Source organism: Cupressus sempervirens, chromosome 1 (genome assembly GCF_028749045.1).
Source record: "Cupressus sempervirens isolate cs-2001-9-10 chromosome 1, ASM2874904v1, whole genome shotgun sequence".
Lineage (NCBI taxonomy): Eukaryota > Viridiplantae > Streptophyta > Pinopsida > Cupressales > Cupressaceae > Cupressus > Cupressus sempervirens.
In genome coordinates this window covers 369,000,814-369,023,423 of record NC_143118.1, presented here as the reverse complement: position 1 = coordinate 369,023,423, position 22,610 = coordinate 369,000,814, and positions in this window count along the sequence as shown.

The following is a 22,610-nucleotide window of genomic DNA, read 5'->3' as shown; positions in this document are numbered from 1 at the left end:
ACAAAGCCACTCCTAACAAGGTGATTAAATCCTCTAATAGGGTTACACCTAAAATTTTGCATTGTAACCTTTAACAAGGTTGGCTCCTAACAGGGCTCACTTCAGAAGAGTGAAAATCAGTAACTTGTTGCAATTGGTGGTTTTTCCCAAATTTGTTTTCCACATTAAATCTTGGTGTCACTCATGTTCATGTTATCTATTTTACTTGTATGCAACTAAGTAAGGTTAATCACATAAAATATCATAAGATTTTCATGTTAAGTATTTACCGAGTTACAACATTTTGTACTGTAAACTGAATGCTTGTGTGTTACTGAGAATCAATATTTTTTAGTGAAGTTTATGTTTTGTGATGACATGTAAGGGATGAGGGATTTATTTTTGTGGTAACTTATTCACCCCTCCCCTCTTAGTTACTCCTCTAATATTTCCAATAGAGGCAACACCCAAATACTGGGAAGAATGCTAGCCCAACTAGACTCTCACACATCTTAGACACCCTATAAGTCATCTCATCCCTAAATATAAGTGGGAGGGGGTAGGGCACTTACCCCATGAGGATGCTCCCAAAGGTTGGGGAAATAAAGGGAGACCATATTGGAGCTTGCAGATAAATATATTGGCCTTTGCTAGAAATTTGACAGCTTGGCAGAATTCACCATGAAGGTCATGTACTCTGCTTTCACCACTCTCTATTTTCTACATGTCAACAAGGATTCGAAAGATATGGGAAAAGAGAGAAATACTACCCACTCTATCTATAGTTTCCTAGTGGAGGATTTTCTAAAGACATTTCTTGATAAACCCATCAAAGAGGAGGGGGTGGATCTAAAGAGGGATGAACCTAAGGAAAAGAAGGATGAGGAATAAGGAGAGAAAGTGGGCAACTAGTCCTTGGTTTTTTTGTTTTGTTTTTTTTTACCACATTGAACTTGGTGCCTATGGGGCTTATATTATGTATATGATCATGAATTAGACTAGTATCAGCGGTGTATTTCCTTTCTACTAGCATAATTTTTCATTTTATATGCTTTTTAGGGATAGGACTATTGATAAAGGTTACTTTGTTTTACAACTATTCTTTATTTATTTTTTGTAATATAAAACTGGTATTGATTAGATAAGTGGGAGGTGACTTTCGATTGTTCAACAACTTTTTGGTACTTTGAGATTAGCCCCCCTTTCTTTTGGCTACTATCTAATACTTCAAAAACCTAGCACAATTAGGGAAATAACTAAATCAAAACTATATATGTAGTTGGATATAGAAAATTAAGGTCACACAAATAGAGAGGAAGATAAAAACTATTTAAATCCATAAGAGGATACCCGAGGACAAGATTTATGGTGGAAACCAATCTTGATTTAACATATATACAATTTAAAGGGAGGGATTAGAGAAAGGAGGTTGGATTTCAATTTTTAGAAAAAGTACTTAACATCATAATTATCCATAGAGAAGATTAAAAGAGAATAGATATGGTACTTGGTATTAGTTGGCCAATATTTTGATTGAATATTTCTAAGTGTCATCTCATTCATCTTAAGGGATTAAACAATTCTCGACTCTCAACAAGTAGGGAATAGAATAGAAGAATAGTCAACAAAGAGATAACAAATTGGTATCAAATATAACAAGTAAATCCATGGAAATATCAATAAAAATTAAATCTATCAAGTTGAAGAGAGATTTTTTTAGGTATGAAACATGGAGAAATCATTATTTTGTCAATGATGTCAAACCTGCCACATGTTGGTAGGACAACTTCTTTTTGGTTTGAATATTTTGACTTGTTTGATTGATGAAGATGATTTCAAAAGATATGATAACAAGAGAACTTGCACAAAGGTTGAGTTATTTGGTGTATAAAAGGAGCACTAAGACCAAGTAAGACATAGGTAACATGATGTATTGTTGATCTACTTAAGGCTAACGTAAATGGTTACTTAAGCTAAGCCTAGAAGAGGAGTTTTCATAAAAACTATCTACTAAGCTTGATTGAGGCAAGAGTGTAAGATGTGCAAACTTAGTTCAGGTCAAGTAAAATTCAGTAGGTGCCAAGTGCTAGAAAATATAGTAGGCACCAAGCATAAGTAAAATTTAGTAAGTTCCAAGTATTAGGGAAATAATGGTAGTGACTGAGCAAGGAGGACGTAGTTGATGCTGAGCAACTTCGTGGTGGCTGAGCATTAGAAGATTGTTGTTGCCGAGTGAATAGTGTGGATGTCGAGTGATAGAAAAAAGTGTTAGATCAAAGGTTTGATGAATCTAAGTTGACTAATTTCATTTCTTGAATTATGTGAAGCATGTGGAAGATAAGTATAATGAGTTGGTGGCACATACTTAAAGATAAACCATTTTGAGGGAAATTCAAATAAGATTGTAAGAGAAGTTTCTAGAGGGACTAAAATGGAAAAGTGGGTAGATACATTGAATCTTACTTAATCCTAGAATGGATGATTGTGGTTAAGTGGAAAAAGATCTAAATTATCTATTTATAGAGATAGAAGGATAGAATCAATAGTTTTCATGTGCAAGAACCTAATGAAGAAAAGGAGTCTAGGGTGTTTCTTCATATGGTGGCCAAGTAGAAGAGTCTACATTTGAAATACAAAGAAAGAAGGCTTAAGAGGATGAGTACTTGGGGGGTGAAAAATCTGTGAGATATGAAGAGTATGAATGCAAAGAAGAATGGAGATTTGAACTAGTGATATATAATCTACAAGTGAGTTGTGTTTTATTATTCTATAATTTGTAAATACTTTAATAGGATGATATTCTAATGGAATGTTCTAAATTCCTCTAACAAGGCTCACTCCTAATAGGATGATTAAAATCCTTTAACCATGTCACATTGAACAATGTATTTTGTAACCTTTAACAAGGTTGGCCTTTAACAGGGCATGACTTCAAAAGAGTGAAAATTTGTATCATGTTACTAGTTGTTTTTCCCAAACTGGAATTGCACATAAAATACTTGTCTCAAATTGAGTGAATGAGTTTGTGGCATTTTATGCTTACATTTTTGTAAATTTATTTTGACCTAGAACAGCAACCTACTAAATTAAGGTATTGGATGTTCTAGTGGATGGATGCATGATATGGTTTTATGGATATGAATTGATTAAGTTCTAAAATGTTTTATTTTTAGATTTGGACCTTACATAACTAATTCACCTAGGCCCGTCTTAGTTATTCTAAAGAATTCCAACACTGCACCAAAAAAGATATTCGATGAGTTGAGATGATTATTCAAAAATGAATTTTTTTAAAAGAAAGTGTGATCATAAAATTATAAAAAATTTAAGATAAGAAATATATTGAATAGGACCATGGTGAATGTTTATCTTTTAATGTGATTAAGAGGGAATAGGTAAAAATATAGTTTCATAGTCTTAACTATTATACTTAGGTACATTACTTCCATGGTGACCAATCTATTAGATCAAAACATATTTAAGAATTGTCTCCATCAAAAATTTTAAGTTGGAAAATATTATACTTTATTCTTTATCTAAAAAATATATATATTCATATAAAAAAAGTGTGAATTCCTTGTGCCTTTGGTCAATAGATAATTTCAATAAGATAGCATCATATTACTAGCACTAACTATATCAAATTTATTACATCAGTAAAATTTGATTATTATACCATAAAGTCATGAAACAATCGGGGGGATTTAAAGTTGGAGATTTTCATTGTGGAAATGAAAGAATTTTTGGGAAGTTATAGATTAAATTCAAGATATACCTTAGAGTCATTTTTCATTAGATATATCTTCAGGAAGACAACGTTTGAATAAGATAGTGGGACATCACAAATAATTATATTTTCTTACAAGATAAATTCTCTTGTATTATTACATGATGGATTGAGAGTGTGTAGATAGATATATTTTGACTTTCCTTTTTTACTGATTTCAAAGGACAGGAGTATAAGATAGTATGAATATAAGATGATATATACATTTTGAAGATGATCTCTTGTTTTTCAAATTTTTTTGAAGGCCATAATTTTGTAACTTATGCATTTTTTCCATGTGTTGCCATCAATGCCGAAGCGGGAGATTATGTGCAATATTTTTAAAAATATGCATGAGGATAATATAGAGTTATAATTTATTGAAACATATACCTAGTATGAAAAAGGAAAAATATACTATGGAGTTTTGGATATGACTTAGAAAATTGCAAAATAATGAATAATCGAGGTATTTATTTTAGCACAGTTTACTAGAAACACTTGAGGATATGGATGGTTTAGGTAAGGTAGGAAAGCATGTATATAGAACATGGTTAAAAGTGCTAAATATTTGGAGATGTACAGACATAGTTATGAACATTTTCTAGTTACAAGTTTTCAGTTAAGGGCTTATTTTCAATTACCAAAATAATGACTTAGCAACTTTGGGACAACATTCTAGATGTTTTTGATATTAAAGAGAACCCAAAATTAGGGTGACCCATATAAAAGAAACAAGACTAATAATCAACCAAATATCATTATCAATAGATTAACAAACCCCCTTCCTTAATATATAAAAAACCCCCATACTAACATATTTGTATATCAACAATCACTTAATTCTTGATTAAAATACTTACAATTACATTTAGTCTAAATTAAGTTCCTGAGAATATACAAACTCCACATTTTTTGATCCAAAAAATTCCCATGGGAAAAATAGTAAGTTGTAACCATAAAAAGAAAAATAGAAAAAAGAGACCATGAGCTAACTTTGCTAGCTCCAGTTGTTTGGGTTTTCCAACAAGAGCTACAACAAATCATCTATCAGGAATCCATAAAGCAACTAAGTAGTGTCCATATCATTTGTATCATTAGCCTCCTCGTTTCTAGCTTATAGAAGATGAAGTGTGGTACCCTCTAAGTAAATGACACAAACAAATAAAATTTCCAACATGTCAAACTTTTCCTTGTGCTTCTTGATATGATTGGTGATGGTTTCCTCGAGCTTGGGTAAAACATTCTTAATAAGAGAATTCTAATCAGTAGCTTCTTATGTTTTTGGATTATCTTCCTTCAAACTATCACCTCCTATAGGACTGTCAACCTGAGTCCTTAACACATGGATGTATATATAATTAGGGCCAAAGGCACTCCTAACTATTGAAACACCTTGCTGGGTAAACACAATGGAAGGAAAAGGTAGATATAAACACTAGGGAGAGAGAGAAATAAAAAAGTTGTATTGATTTATAATATGATATGCAAACATACCCGACTATGAGGCTTTTTGGAATATGACACATACAATGATTATATATACATCAAAATACATCCAACATGATAAAACTTTAATCAAATTTCCTACTTCTAGCTCGCTAACTTCTACAATTATTCTACTCAATCTCCATGTTGTAAACCTAAATTAGACTTGCTACTTATACTTACCTAAATGACCTATCAAATATTCTAGACCTTTATATAAGAGAAGTTCAACCTTATAACAATCTACATGCATCATAATGCATGATCTTTACATTAAATTCATGTCTAAAATTAAATGAACAAGTTGATTCTCACTAAGAACCTATCACAAACAAACTCTGTCAAAGAAGGAACTAAGTATTAGAAGAAAACACTAGACTAGCTTGACACATGAAGGAAGCTGGAAATCATAGCAACTTGGCCAACAGAGTAAATTAGACAATACTAGAGCTCAACAATACTAGCTCTCAAAAACAACTGCAACTCTACAACATCTAATAGAATAAAAAATGATGACCATGATATAAAGGTAACCCAAGATTCTCCTGCATCAGACAATCAAGTTTGAAAGAAATGATTTTCTTGAATCATGAAGGCACCACAACTCGAGATGAATCAAAATAAATTTTAGAAATGCATTTAACATCTTTAATTGGTCTATTCTTCCACTTCAACAAATATTCATAGTAATATTTTCCTTGTGTTCTCTTACGAAATCTTTGATCCAATATTTGTTCAATTTATTCTATCTTCTTCTTAGGATAATCACTTGAAATTAAAGATTCATGATCTGACTCATGATACTAAAAAAAATCAAAAAATTAGATAAAGGAGATATATCCATGTCATTAGGTAACTCAACTTCATATATATTACCACTATAAATCTTCCTCAAGATTCTATAAAGATCAAACATCTTCATTTTCACCATACTGTATGTTCCAATAGGAAATCTACCCTTCTTCAAATGAACCATCACCTCATCACCAACTTCAAAAACATGGTATCTTCTAAACTTATCTACATTCTCCTTATACTTATGATTACTTTGTTCCAATCTCAACTTAACTTTCTCATGCAAAGACTTCATAACTTTAGCAAATACTTCCCCTTTGGCACTTCTCTTCTCTTCACCAGTTACATTTCAGCAACAATATCAAAAGATTTTTTCCCATTGCTCCTATTATATGCAAACTCATCTTGTGCCAATACCATATCCTAATTACTTGGCTTATTGAAAACTAAACATCTCACCAAATTATTCAATCTTAAATTCACAACCTCTATTTATCCATCTATGTATGGATGAAATGTGGAACCAAACTTCAACTTAGTATCCATCTTCTCACTTAAAGTCTTCAATAAATAACCAAAAAACTTGTTTTCTTATTAGAGGTAATGCTCCTTGGCAATCCATGTAATCTAAGAATATCTTTGAAGAAAATATCCTCAACATGCACTATATAAGATGTCTTCTTACATAGTATAAAATGTGTCATTTGTTACATCTATTCATAATAATGAATATAGAATCATATCCTTTTGATGTCTTAGGTAATCCAAGAAAAAATAACATACTATTGTCACTCTAATATTTCTTAGAAACAAAAATTGAGGTATGCAATCCATTATTTTCACTCACTCCTTTTGCAACTTGGAAAATTCCAAAACTCTTCACAAACTTCTAAACATCATTATACATCTATGGCTAATAATACTTGTCTTGAAAATTCAATATCTTATTAATACCAATGTGTCCAACCAATCCACCACAATGATATTCCAAAATTAAATTAACTCTCATATAATTTCTTGGTATACACAACTATTTCCCTTTGAACAACATAATTTTTTTAATGAAATACTCATCATACTTACTTGATTGATCTCATAGATTTAGTACTCTACACTCTTTCAACACCTTATAAAAATCAGGGCCAGTTTCATACAACTCCATCTCACCAAAGCCAAGAAATTCAATCTTCATCTTAGATATCAAAGAATGTCTTCTTCTTAATGAATTTTCAACTTGGCTAGTGACTCCACTTTTATGCTTGATCACAAATGTGAAACTCAACAAGTATTTAACCCACTTCATATGTCTCTGGTTCAACTTATGTTTTCTTCCCAAGTAATGTAAAGATTTATGATTAATAGACAACACAAACTCTTTAGGAATCATATAATGTCCCCATTTCTTCAAAGATTGAACAATAGAATAGAAATCTTGATCCTATATAGGATACTTCTTATTAGCATCACTCAACTTCTCATTACCTTCATGACTCAACAAACCTCCTATTGCACTACCACCTAAATCACACTCAACTTGAAATACCTTATCAAAATTAGATAAAGCTAATGCAAGTAACTTGGGAACCTTTTGTTTCAAAGTCTCAAAACTTTTGGTAGCTCAATATGTGCACTTGAAATCCTTTGTATCTCCACTCATAATCTTAGTCATAGAATTATAAAAACAATTGAAATTCCTTATGAACTTTCTATAGAAACTAGCCAAACCATGAAATAATCTTACTTTGTGTGGATGTTCAGCTATAGGTGACTCGAAAATCGTTTTAAAATTCTCGTGGTCCATTTTCATACCATCATCTTAAATCACAAATCTGAAATGCATAATATATTATTACATAAAGGAACACTTCTTCAAATTGATCAAAAACTTCTCATCTTTTAGGATATTTTAATCTTGCTTAATATGTTAAAGATGTTCTTCCTTAGTCTTACTAAATATCAAAATTTAATCAATGTTAACAATTACAAAATTACCCAAAAAATTCTTTAGAAGCTCATTTATCAGTCTCATGAAAGTAGTTAATGTTAGATTATGGTGACTGGTCAGAAAAGTACTGTACACACTCAAAAAAAAATTGGGCCCTATTTTATCGAGATTTTGGGCCGACATGTAATTATTAATTATAATCCTAAAATGACATAAAATACTTGTATAAAAGGGTTTAGGGTTAGGTATTTTTCGTTATGATGTGATGCAAAATTGGTTCTTGTGGAGGTATTGAGCCATAAGGGATTACAAATTGTAATCAGGTTGTAATCATTGGATTGTAATAAGATCAGACTTGCTGTTTGGTGGACATAGCCCAGGGATTGGGTGAACAATGTTAAATTCTAGTGCCTTGTGTTCATTTTTGTGTGATCTATTATTTTTTGTTATTGGTTATATTTTCATGTAGTTTTTATTTTGGTCCATGGTTTAATCCTAATAGTTAATGTATTAGTCAAACCAAAAGGCATAAAAAACCCATTAATACAAGTCATCATTTTTTTCAAAGAAGTCTTCCACTCATCACCTTGTTTGATTTTGATCTAATGATATCCACTATAAAATAAATCTTGGAAAAGTATTTTGTTATGCTCAAAAAATCCATTATATCATCCATCCTTAGCATTAGAAACATGTATTTTCCTATTATATTGTTAATAGATTTTTTAATCTTATTATCTTGTTAATATCCTTGATACAACTCCTACAATTATCTATTAAGTTCTTCATTCTTGGTAGTTGTCAATATATATGGTACTTTATTCACAAAACTAGCCTTAGGCATCAGGTAAAACTCCTACAATTATCAATTAAGTTCTTCATTCTTGGTAGTTGTCAATATATATGGTACTTTATTCACAAAACTAGCCTTAGGCATCATATACATAGAGTGACATATACTTCTTACTGGTGATAAACTATTGGTAAATCATTAGGTAAATATTGTAGAACAATCCCATTATACTCCTCAAGAAAAAATTTCATTTATGATGGTATTTGATTGATAATGTCATCTTTTGTTGTTACTTGGCCATTACTATTTTTTGTCACTCGACCATTACTATTTTATGTTTCTTAACAATGACTAGCATAACTTAGTTATCTATAAATGATAACAAAACATACTTTGTTCTTCTTCATTTATATCTCAAATTGTTTCCCATTAACAATACAAACTTTAAGAGTAGTACAATTTACCTCATCTAGAACTTTAATCAAAGGTGCAACAATGTTTTCTTTCTTTCATTCACCCAAAGAGTACATTGATTCAATCTACCATTATGCACAACATGTCTATCATTCTTCCAAAGTCTACCCAATAGAATATGACAACAATCCACATGCATAATAGCACATAGAACTTCATCAAAGTATTTTACAAACAAGTAAATTTCACAACACATTGTTCACCTACCAACAACTTATGCTCATTCCTGATCCCTAAAATATGATAGGGTTTATGGTATCTCAACCTCTACAACTGAATCCATGTAACTAGCTCCTTTGATGTCATTATTTTTTGAACTGCCACAATCAATGATCACACTAAAATATTTCTAAACTATCTTATATCTGGGTTTGAAAATAATTCTCCTTAGGACAACTTCTTCATCAACTCTTTCATTAAAAAAAATTCTCCTTACCATCATGCTTTCTTAAGCCTCAAGTCTACTAGATGAACCCTCAAGATCTCCTTGAATCAAAAAATTTTGGTCACTACTATCTTCATTGTTTCTTGCTGAATATTTTCATTCAAAGGCTCATTGTCCTTCATCACAAATTTAAATTATTTACCAATAAATCCTGCTCTTCCATAACTACCTTGGTAATAATTACCTCTTCCTTAGTGAGAAATACTACCTTTCCATATAGTCCTTCCTTTCTAATCACCAATCCATTTACATTATCCTTTGTTTAGTGTTATATTGTCAGATATGCCACTTTCTCCATAAGATCTACCTTTTCCTCTATGAATTCTACCACCTCTACATCATTGCGTTTTTTCATGTTTCTTTGTTAATATCTCCTCAACTTTCAAGGCATATTGATATAATTCTTTGACATCATCCAATTTCAAAAAACTTATTTTATCTTGAATTCCAGGCCTCAATCCATTCAAGTACCTTTCAAAATTTTCAACCTCATGATAAATATGTCCAAATATGATGTCCAATGTATAGAATTCCTCCATATACTCCTTCATAGTCATGTCCTTTTATCTCAAATTTTCCATCTTCCTCAACAAGATAACTAGGTAATCAGTAGGAAGGAACTTCTTTATATTGTTTACCATTTTTAACAAGGTTATGATGCTTTTGTTTTTCTCTTCTCTATCTATTAGTTTACAATTGCTCTCACCATAGTGAGGCATAACCTTTCAACCTAATGACTAGAATTTTTGCCTTCCTATTATTAGGATGATTTCAAACTCAAAGAAATTATCCATGTAAGTGATCATATCCAACACAATATTGGTATCCAATCTAGCATCATAAGATATAACATCAATAGTAGGCTTTGAATGTTCCCTAGAAAAAATGTATTCAATAGTTTTTCCTTATCTTGATCTTCCTCGGCTCCATGATTATGGTTTGGTTCCACTACTTCATCATCACTCAATCATTAAGATGCAATCCTCTCCTCTAGGTTGTATCCAAAATATATAATCTAGCTACAATCTATCTCAACGTGTCAATTATGGTATTATCAATATTTCCTCTTCCTCAAATGGACAAACATATTTCTACAACATCATCACCCTCTTCAAGTTATAGGTCAAATTCTCATATTTGTCATCCTACAAACAAGATCTAGGGTACCACATGATCTAATCCCATTAAAAATTGGGTTCTAATAGCATCTAAATCCAAAGATGGATGGATAATTAGGGCCAAAGGCACACCTAACTATCTAAACACCTTGCTAGGAAAAGAAAATTGAAGCAAAACATTGAGAACAATGCCATAGAGAGAGATAAAACAAATGTCTTATGTATTGATCAAATGATCCAAAAACATTCCTGATAGTGAGGTTTTCTAGGTTATGACCAAAACAATAATCATATATACATAAAAATACATCAAGCATGATACATTTGTGATCAAATATCTTGATTCTAACTTGCTAACTTCTACAATTCTTCTACTTGATCTCCCTCCTCTAATCCTAAACTAGACTTGCTATTTATACTTGCTAAAATGGCTTATAGAATATTCTAGATCTTTACATAAATAAATATGACCTCATAATGGTCTACATGCATCCTAATGCATGATCCTTACATATAAATTGATAGGTCAAATTAAATGATTAAGTAAATTCTCACTAAGAACCCATCAATCAAAAACTCTATCAAAGAAGGAACTAAGTTTAAGAAGAAACCACCAGACCCACTCAACATAAGAAGGAACTTTGCGATCACAGAAGCTCAACCAACATAGGAACTTGGTCAATACTAGAGCTTAGAAATACTGGCACTCGACAAAAACTATGAATCAATAATAACTAATAGAATAAACAACGATGAGATGGATAGAAAGGCAACCCAAGATGGTCTATTATCAGTCTCCATATTCTTCTTAGTTTTATAGCTCTACTTTTCTACATTTAGGTTTCTAATAGGGTAGGTAGCCATTCCTTGATTTCTAGGTTCACCTCCAATCTTCAACTCAAGGTTGTTGGTTTTAGTATTAAAAGTATCATTCACCTAGGAAGGCAAAGGAAAATCAATACCCTCAACACTATTTTCCTCTCCCATATATTCACTACATGTTTCATCTTCCTCTTTGTCCCCATAATTTATCCTCATGGCTTTACGTTTAAGTCTAGGATAACCTCTTTTCCTTATTTTCTCTATAGATTTTGAAATAATCAAATTTTCTTGTCTTAGAGGGGTAAAAGTCATCTTATCTAGAAGTATATTTCTCATCCTATGGGTTCCCCTCATAGCAGTGGCTCCAAAATGTTCCACATGAAGGATTGCAAGTTTCTCCATTTTAATCTTTTTCATAGTGGCATAGGGCTCACTCTCATCTAGGATTTTTTTTCAAAATGGGAGGAAGATTAATGAATACTAGTGAATTTTAAAGGGGAAGGGGTCAGGATTTGTACCTATGGGTTAATTTTTTTTATGGAATTTAAATAGGTGAAACATTAGGGCTTGGTGGTAAATAGTATATCTCTTGCCCTCCTCCCTCTTTTTACACACATTCTAGATATAATCCTCCATTGAGTGAAATAAAAGATAAGGAAAATAAATAAGGTTCCTATTCCCAAAATGATCGAGGATAAGAAAATGGTAATAACATGATCACCTTAAATATATCTTTAAGAGTAATGTACCCCATAATTATATAATAGACCATAGCCCAAGGTCCAGAAAGTTTCTAGTGAGAAAATTCAACATTGAAATGTTTAAGAGCCTCATTAGGTCTAAAGAATTTCCTTAAGATTTATTCATTTGCAACACTAACCTATTTTCTCAATTTTTTTCCTAGCATTACATGAAAAGTGGTATTCGTAATGAATTCCTCACTAAATCCAAATGAAACTCCATTAACATTCACTTGCTAGTCCTTTCACGAGTCAAAAAACTATTTAGAAACCCTTTTGTTGTGACCCTCAATACATTCCATAAACATAATCAACCTTCCTTGTAGACAGGTCTAAGAATATTTGTCATCTATGATAGCTTCTTCTGTTCTACGTGGATTGACACAGATATTGCTGCTCTCCATGGCTTTGTCATCTCCAAGCTTAATCACCAAATCTTCCTAAACTTCTACTATATCCTTAGCCAAATAGCCAACAAAACCAAGTTGAAAGTGTAGAGAACCAAAATGAATAGCTTTTTACAAATGAATGAAGATATCAATGGAATGAAGTCCCTGAACAATATGGTAGCACTTGGGGTTTCTTGCGAGTAAAAAAGGAATAAATAATACTCCCCATTTGCCACCTCATAATCTATCTGTAGCTATATAATAAATAATGAATAAAAGGCCATCAATAATAAGTATGCCCAATCCTTTAGGATAATGAAAAACCACTCCATATCTTTCCTTGGGTTACAGACCTCTTGCTGCTATAAAAAAATCAGAATTAATTTACTTAAAGGGAAAATTATCCATTTCAAAATTATCAAATTTTATTAAATCATTCATCACGTAAATTGCCAGGTTACTTTTTTCTCCGACAATCTATTTATTTAAAATCACCATCATTGCATTAAACGATTCTCTATATACAAAAGAAAAAAGAAAAAAAATCAGCTTGAAGATTACATTCCCTTTCCAAAACCAGATGGTGTATGACACCATGCCCGTACGCAGCTAGGCTTTGAGCCACTTGGTTTCCTTTGCAGTATACATATTGAATTGATGTATCAATAATTTTTTTTAGCAAGTCCTAACCATCTCTAATTATCATCGAGGCATTCCAACTCATCCTTCATAGTCTTTTAATGGCCTCGATGACCAGTACAGAGTCCCCCTCAATGACTGATTTCAAAATGCCCAAATTAATAGCATTATGCAATCCACAAAGTAGGACCATTACTTATTCCTTATTACTTGCGATTTTACCATAGTTAGCCACATATCTATTAATATAATTTCCTTGTTTATCTCAGATGACACCACTCGTGTCCACAGTTCCATTCCTCCCAGATCCATCAAAATTAAGTTTCCAACAATTTGGGAGGCTGGGGGGGAAGACTTCTATTTTGTACCCTTCCTTTTTAAAACCTTAGTATTGTCTAATTTCTTAATTGTATGAGAAATATTTCAAACCTCCACCCAACTCTTATCCAAATGATTTGGGGAGGTTTCCACTTCTAGGTAAGAATGCATTCTTTAATCAAGAAGGTAATTATTTGCAAAATCACGTCAAGAGGGACAAATTTCTCTTTTAAAAATGTCGCTATTCCTTTCTTTCCATATATTCTAATAGAGATATAGAGGGATGGATTTTTAAATCATTTTAATGAGGGGATGGTGGGAGGCACAATTCAAATTTAGAATGAATTGTTTAACATCATTGTTAAAGACCTTAGTAATTGCCATCCAATTGAAGTTATGAGGGCCTTATTTAATTCTCCTACTATCCTCAATTTTAATCTCCACTTGATATTCTGGATCACAAACTATCTTTCAACTTACAAGGTTCATTCTGATTTTCCTCTATGCCCGACCATAAAAAAATTCTAAGATATCTATGAAGTGTCTTGAGATATTAAATAAGGACCACAAAATTGTAAGATCCTTTAAGGAGACGTTGCAATAAGTTAAAATTTCCCTGCATTGTTGAGTACCTTTCCTTTTCAATCCCCTGGCTTTCTCTTCATTCTCTCAATCATAATGTTCCATAATTAAGGGGTGACTCCTTTCACCATAAGGGGAAGACCAAGATAAGTGTTAGGGAGGGAAGCCACCTAAAAATTAGATTCCTTAGTTATTCAGTGTTTGAAGTTAATCTCTATGTTAAAGAAATAAAGCTTTCTTTTTTGATAGTTAATGTGTTGTCTAGAAACCTTTACATACTAGTTCAAAACATAGTTCTAGGATTTATCTTCCTTTATAGAAGATATCTCATATAAATCAGTATGATCAACAAATTTTTACATACTAGTTCAAAACATAGTTCTAGGATTTATCTTCCTTTATAGAAGATATCTCATATAAATCAATATGATCAACAAATTTTTGTAGCACTTGCATTTCCAGAGAAGTATCCAAGTTAACTCACATCATTTTTCCTTGAGAAGACATAGAAACTAGGTTAAAACACAAGATGTCAGACATATAATAAATAGATAAAGTGATACGGGATCACCTTCGTATCAACCCCTCTTAGACTTAAATAATTCCCTTGGGACCCATTAGCCAAGACAAAGAATTTGACCAAATCAATAAATTCACCCTACTAAAGTAATGAACCTCTCCCCAAAGCCAAACTAGGAAAGGATTTTTAATAGAAACTGCCTCTTAAATTTTTCATAATATTTTTAAATGTCTAACTTCATCACCATACGTTGGTTTCAACTCTTCTCCATTTAATGTAAGACCTTATTGGAGATTATCACCACATTGAGAATTTGACACCTGGGATCAAAAACACTATGGGAAGGGTTAATAGCTTTATCGAGAATCTAGTTTGTGTGGTTAACAACCACCTTTATAGAGAATATTTTAATGGTATTACACAAACTAATATTTCTATAATCTTCTATTCAAGAAAGTTCCCACTTTTCATCACGATCAAAGGAGATGAAAAGTGGGAAATTTCTTTTTAGGAATCTTCAAGAAAAGCTTGGGTTTTGCCTAAAGACCTATAGGCTTCCTTCAAAGCTCTTTTTAACCCTAGAGAGGTCACCAAAACAATATTTTAAAGAGTAATTTTACCATTTGTAAGCTCATTGTTACGGTGACAATTTTGTAGTAGGGTTTTGAGTGAACTTCGTGATCTCTTTACTTGAATCATCATTTTGGCCTACCATTTTGAACATCCTTCGAGCATTCAGCATGCAAATTATGTTCATTTTTGTATTTTTAATTATTATTTAGTTGTTTTTAGTAAACATATATTTAGTTTTGATGAATTATTTGTAGTTTTTAATGAATATTTAGTTATTTTTATGGGTATTTTGTTATTTTTAGTATACACTAATTAGTTTTTTTTATATGTTGTATTTTAGTTTAAATGTTAGAATATATAGAAAAAACATAGTTAAAATTGTGTTCAATGGAAGAAATTATATGTTTAGAAATACAAATGCTATGTAGATAAATAATAAAAAACCAAAAGAATGATTATATGTAGAAAACCAACAATAGGATTAGATGTTCAAAACAAAAAATTATTTAAAACTCTAGATGAATAAATAAAAAAATATTACCTTCACAATCTAGAAAAACTCTCTCTCCTCACATTCTCTCTCTTCTCTAGAATGTTCTATCTCTTTACTCTCTCACTTTCTCTCTCTTCTCACTTTCTCTCTCCACAAACTCTCTCTCCCTCTCCCTTTATCTCTCTCTCTTCTCATTTTCTCTCTCCTTCCTTTAACTCTATTCTCACTTTCTCACCCTCTTTTTACTTTCTCCCTCAGCACTTTGTCTCTCTTCTCACTTTCTCTTTCCTTCAACTCTCTCTCCTCTCTCACTTCACTCCCTTACTTTGTTTCTCTCCTCACTTTCTTTATCCTCACTCTCTCATCTCACTTTCTCTCCTTACTTTCTCGCCCTCTTCTTACTTTCTCTCTCTTCTCACTTTCTCTCTCTCCCCTCTCCTCTCACTTCTCTCTCCTTACTTTCTCTCTTCTCACTTTCTCTCTCCTCACCCTCTCATCTCACTCTCTCTATTCTCAGTTTATCTCTCCCCACTCTCCTTGAACTCTCTCTCCTCATGTTCTCTCACTCCCTCTTTTTAATTTCTCTCTCCTTTCTCTCTCGCCTCTCACTTTCTCTTTGTTCTTACTTTATATCCCCTCATTCTATCATATATTTCTCTCTCTTCTCACTTTTCTCTCCTTCTTCTTACTTTCTCTCTCCTTTTTTTCTCTCTTCTTACTTTCACTCTCCTTGAAATCTCTCTCTCCCCTCACTTTCACTCTCTCATCACTTTCTCTCCCTCTTGTTACTTTCTTTCTCCTCACAAAGTTCTCCCCCCACCCTCTCTCTCTCCCCCCCTTCACATTCCCTCTTCTTACTTTCTCTTTCCTCACTTTGTCACTCCTCAATTTCTCTCTCCTTACTTTCTCTCTGGTGCAGGAGCACCAAGAAAATACATCAAATTATTATATAGTATTATTTTTTAAATTCAATTATGTTTGCAATATTAATATCATTATGAGTCAAGATGAATCAATATTAAATGTTACAAGAGCCTATTGTAATGAGTTATCCTAATATGGTCTTGAATTGGTTATTTGATAAAATTTGTGCATAATAACCATGATGTGGTAAAATGATGATAAAAGATATAATTATTCACATTCTAATATGTTTGGAATATTCTTGTGAATTTGTAAAGTCATTTGAGTCAAATACTATAAAAGTTGTAAAATGCAACTTCTCAAAGTTACAAAATAAGAAGTTCGATGGTCATATGAGGAAGTTGAGTAGTTATAAATTTCACATGAAGTTCTAAAGGCTATTAAAACCTTTGTAATGTCCATTCATAGGCATGATGTAAAGTTGGAGAAGGATTGGAAAGCATTGGAAGCATTTTGGCATCATCGTTTTATTGTTTAAATCTATTGTTTTGATGTCTTGAAAGTTTTTCCTCTCTTTATTTCAAGTCTTGTACAGACATGTACAACCTAAAAACAAGTGTACTTGTATTATAATTTTTTTATACATTTCATAAGCTTTCCATTTCTTTTTTTTCTAGATGAATTCATCCACTATAGAGGAAGGTATCAAAATTTTGGTGAAAACCATTTGTAACTGCGCAAAACTCTAATTCACGGTGACCAATTTTTGGAAAACAATCATAAGGTTTTATTGCACTATTGGATCTTTCAATAAATTGAAGAAATAATAAATAATTACCTATGCTACAATATACACATTAGGATTGGTTTGATTATGATTATTTCAAGAGTTGTTGATGATTGTATATGACAATACTTTTATGACCAAAATAGAGTTTATTTCACATGCGTTGATTATTGAACTATATGGTTGATATGGGGGTTCTTGAAGAGTTATAATGTTACTTGTATCAAATTTGTATAAGAGCTAGAAGATCTTGAATGTGTGGCTAGAGCACTGAAGGAGGTAATCCATACTAGGACCTAGCTCAAGAAGGATTTGTGATTTGGTTTTTACTAATGAGTATGGTTTGTAGCGCTTGTTCATCTAGATGAAAGAAGGAAAAAATGGAATGTCTATCAAGAACCAAAGAGATGGTCCAAGGCCAGAGGAGATGGTAAATTAGTTGCCAAGAGACTAGGGAGAAAGGCAAAGAGGAGAACTCTTAGGTGAGGCAAATAGGTTGCTAGAGAGTTGATGCAACATGAAGAGGTGGACATGAAGTTAGTGGAGCACCATGGATGGCATCCATATACACTCCATTTATAAGAGTCACAAGATTATTACTTTAATTAATATTGCAGTAACATATATATAATGAAAGATGAGTGAAGGCATAATTGAAGATCTCACTCAAAAATATTTCTTGAAAGTCATTTTCATCCTTGTTTCCAAGGGGCTTGGAAACTTTTCAAAGTTGGGAGTATAGTGAAGGAGCACCAAGAAAATACATCAAATTAATCTATAGTATTTATAATTAAATTTAATTATGTTTTCATTAGTAATGTCATTTGGGATCAATATGAATAAATATTAATGGTTAAAAGAGTCTACTACAATGTGTTGTCCTAATATGATCTTGAATTGGTTATTTGATTATTTTTTATAAAATAACCATGAAGTGGTAAAATTATGATAAAAGATATTATTAATCCATTCTAGTATTTTTGGAATGTTCTTTTGAAGTTGTAAAGTCATTTGAGTCAAATAACGTAAAAGTTTTAAACAAACAAAATGGGAAGTTAGATGGTCATAAGAGGAAGTTGGGTAGTTATAACTTCCACATGAAGGTTTAAAGGATAAATGATATATAATTACCCATGATACAATTTGAATGGTGGGATTGGAATGATTATGAATATTTGAATAGTTATTAATGACTATGTTTTCATTACCATAATAAAGTTTATTTTGCATGCATTAATGTCTCTATCATGTTGAAGAAATTGTGTTGATTGTTAAACTCTATGGTTGATTTGGGGGTTCTTTAAGGGTTTTAATATTTGACTTGCATCACTTTCTCCTAACTGTCTCTTCACTTTCTTACTCCTACATTTAATTTATTATTATTAACAACTAATAGGACTTATAAATGTATTTTAGATAACTAATATAACAGAATATAGGACATTATACATGACCTCTTAAGACCTTAGATATACTTATAAGACTTAATAGGACCACTTATGACCTTATATTAATGGTAGAATCTACCATGACCACCTATTAGAAATACATGCTCTTGTAATTATATGTCATCCCCTTATTGGCCCCTTATGTTCTTGTTGTATCATTTTAAAATGGAAGCACTTCAATGTTAAGAGTGTTTAGATCTTCAAGTAACTAATATGGGGTCATGTCAAGAATCTTGAATAGGTCTTTGAATGAATCTGGCTATTTTCCCCTTGTCCTACTTCTTTGTCTCTATTTTTAGCTTATTTCAGGCAATTTTCTTTGTGACCCTAACGAATTGAACTTTTTTGCGTCAAGGGTAACCTGAAGGCTCAAGGTTGACCTTGACCCTAACCTAGGGTAGGGTTGACCTCATCCCTGAACCCAGGTCCAATTTTCAAGTTTTAGGAGTTTTGAGATATCAATATTTGGAAAGTTTTATTTTCCCACTTTAGGGTCAGGTACAACTATTTTAGGTTTTATACTGGTAACCTCTTAAATTGGATTTAATCTAGGTCCACTGCTAGGGGTTAAGGTTAATTGGGATTTAATGCTCCTATCCTAGCCTTCTCTATAAGTTTGTTTTCTAGATCTCTATGTAAGGAAGCCTCCTCATTTTGACATCAACTATTTATGAAGTTTACATACATTTTTCTATCAGCAACTATCTACTTTTCATAAGGAGATATTACATCAGATGATCCATTATCAACCATCCATTTTTAAGTGAGCAAGAATTTTATCATTCAAGTAGTCTAACCTTCGAAGGGATTTGGCTCAAGCATTCAAGATTCATCATTTAACACCCTAAATCTAATAATCATGGTGGTGTGATTTTCCTTCAAGATCCTTTTTTCATATTCTAGATCAATTTATTCTTCTCTCAAGGTGCATTCCAAGCATACAATCATGGAGATTTTGATTGACATTTTCTAATGTTATGTTCAACCTTTCATATCAATATACTTGTTTATATTTCAAATACAATTGCATATCTATTGAATAGCATAGCTTCATTGTTAGATTTACTTCTACTACTTGTTGGCATTCTGTATTTTATTTCAATTACTAAAGTTGATTCCAAATTGGGGTTTGACTAAGGAAAACCCCCCATCCAAACAAAAAAACCATTTTTTTTGCATGTGCAAGTACAGGAAAGAGAATTAAAGTGTAGATTTGGATACCTTTTTTACCAAACTTGTAGGATCCACACACAAAATTCCTCAGAGCAGTACATGTCAAGGTCAACTTTTAGGGGTACAATTGTGCCCTATGTAAGATTGTGCCCCGCTATCTAGGTCAAGGTTGACCCACCTTCAAAAGGATAATTTTTTTGTGGGTTTTCCATGTTTCAACATTTCTAGTCAAGAATAGGTTGCAAAATTTCTGAAAACTATACATAGACATCATAAATCAACATTTTCTAGATCCACCCTACTTTGAGGTTAGTAATCATCTTATTAATTTCAAGTACTTATTTTCTATAGTATATTATAGAATTTCCTCATTTCTTCATATTCTCCTATTGGAAAAATAAGAGGAGTAACTAAGAGGGGGTGAATAAATTACCACTAAAATAAATCACAGATCCCTTAGATGCCAATACAAAAATTAGACTAATAAAATTAATTAATGCTAACACTCAGCAAGCATACATAAATTGTTGTAACTCAGTAATCAATCATCTTTAAGATGTTATCAGTAATTACTTAACCTTAATTTTGCATGCATGAGAGAAAAGAAATGAACACATAAGACACCAAGATTTAATGTGGAAACCCAATATGGGAAAAACCACCAATGTAACTAGTTACTATTTTTCATTCTTTTGAAGTGAACCCTATTAGGAGCCAACCCTATTAAAGGTTACAAAACACATTGTTAGGTGTGACCCTATTAGAGGATTTAGTCACCCTGTTAGGAGTGGCCTTGTCAGAGGTCTTGAAACAATTCAATGGAATTGCCACCTTGATAGAGGATTTACAAATGGCTATTAAACCAACTCTGTTAAGAGATTTTAGATCACTACTATAATGGTTAGAGAGTAAAATTGAAATGACCTAAATGGGATGCAACTGAATTGCTGAATATAGATCTCTATTCTAGCATATACTTGATCCTTCCTAATTGAATATCACTTTTTCGCTCCATAAGGATACCTTCTTATACTTCAAGTTCGATTCCTCTCTTCTTATCTTCTTACAGTACAACACACTTGCATACTTGAAATCACAACTTGACCTTTTACTTATACCTTCCAGATTATCAAGTCAGCTCAAATACAAATTTAGAATAACCAAATTTTTTTACCAAAGTCAGCTAGAATCAATAGGTAAAATAATTAGGCTTCACATGCCAAAATAAGAAAATCCTTTGGTAGCTGACCCAACTTGGTAGAAACTAACTCTAAAGTGATTTCATGTGTTAACCAACATGAACTCTATTAACACTACAAACTTGCAAGAATCCTTTGGTAATGGAGTGAACTTGGTTAACACTGATACCAATCAACTTTTCTTCATTAATTGAGTGAGCTCGGTTAACCCTCTTTTCCTAAATGAATTCCTTTGATGCCTAAGTGAGCTTGATAGACATTGTCTTCATACAAAATAAACTTAGGAATGCTTGATAGACAAGGAAAATTGTCTTCACTAACCAAGTGAGTTCAGTATGCACTGACTGTTAACTGATATGATATTTGTGTAACATCAAAGACAACACACAATTAGTTAATTGTATCCAACCATCTCCCTCTTTGGCATTGATGGCAACACATGTCATAGCACAATGAAATTTTGAGAACAAGACTCCCTCTGTCAAAGAGTTTCTCCTGCATTGCAGCGTTCTCCCTCTATGAAGAAACTACTTCAACATCTACCTCTTGGAATGATAAAATTTCAGAAAGATACGATAATAAACTTCTCCCTCTTTGACAACACATGCCAAAGGCAACACATGTCAAATTAGTATCAATGTACCTTGAGTACTGATTCATATCCAATATGATATATATTATGTTGCATCTGATTGATTTTCAACTTGGTTTTTGTTGATGCATCAATAAACTTTATTTAATAATCTTTGGATAGGGGAATGAACCCTAGCTTACCTCTTAGATAAAAAAATGCATCCTTAGGTAATGGCTTGGTGAATATATTTGTAATTTTTTCTTTTGTATGCACATATTCCAATCTAATTTCTTTGTCTTGTACCAGTTCTCTTACAAAGTGATATTTTATAGCAATGTGCTTTGTTTTGGAATGCATCCCTAGATTCTTTGATATGTTGATTTCACTTGTATTATCACAATACATGACTACTGGTTCTTTGATTTCAACCTTCGTTCCTTCCAATAATTGCTTGAACCAAACAATGTTAGAACAATTTACTACTGCTACCACATACTCTGCTTCTACTATGGATTGAGCTGTGCAGTTTTGCTTCTTACTTGTCCAAGATACCACCCTCTTGCCAAGAAAGAAAGCTCCACCACTAGTGCTTTTTCTGTCATCAAGATTTCCTACCTAGTCAGCATCAGTAAACACTTTTAAGCCAAGATTGCCTCCAAGTTTATACCATAAGCCATAGTCTTTAG